The following is a 922-nucleotide window of genomic DNA, read 5'->3' on the forward strand; positions in this document are numbered from 1 at the left end:
ATATTCTACGCAATAGTTGAAATGTATCGTCCCGAACGAGTTGTTCGCCAATTCGGGATGAGGCAGAATGTACCAGAATCGACGGATACCCGTGATATGAGCCTCCATCAGATTTCCCGTAAAAATCACGCGGGCGCAGATTGGTCTCTGCAACACATATAATACATCAAAAGATGGCAAAGACGATATGACACGGTTGTACATAGGCCACTCATCTCTAATAGAAGGGAAACAGAACGAGGTTATTGGGAGTGGTACTACAACATAACAAGAAATTTCGTGTCGTCATCTACTGATAGACGTGTGGAAAGCGGGTACCAACCTGGAGAAGCACCTATGTTGCAAGTTGTGGTACGTTATTATATAATATTACATGTTTTATTTTATATATATTTTTAACAACACAAGGCTAATTATTTTTCTACACTTTTCAGGCAAATGAGGTGAATGCCCTTGAAACTTTATGTCGATCTAGACCACCAAATATCGAAGGATATAGTCAATTGGTGGATAGATTTGAACATGGGTTACATATTATCAGGGAGGCTATAACCCAACAGCCACAACAAATTGCTTCTCCATCCGATGATGCTCCCACAACATCCCACAGGTAAAGAAGAAGTTCTAGCCGAATGTCAACTGGTTCAGTTGAACGTCGTGATTTTGGGGTGGATATAGCTGGTCCTTCTAAAGTATATCCACCTCAAGATTATTACGTACCTCAACCGCCTCAAGATTATTATATGCCTCAACCATCTCAAGGTGATTGGTTTCAATCGACTCCATATATGTCAAATCAAACACAAGATTTTTCTCTTGACCTTGGTCTTGGTTTTAATCAACCATATACACAAGGATATAATATTTCACCAGTTCCATTTCCATCATTTGGTGCATATCGTGACAATGTGGAGTCAAGTTC

The sequence above is a fragment of the Sesamum indicum genome, linkage group LG8 (genome assembly GCF_000512975.1).
Source record: "Sesamum indicum cultivar Zhongzhi No. 13 linkage group LG8, S_indicum_v1.0, whole genome shotgun sequence".
NCBI classification, from domain to species: domain Eukaryota; kingdom Viridiplantae; phylum Streptophyta; class Magnoliopsida; order Lamiales; family Pedaliaceae; genus Sesamum; species Sesamum indicum.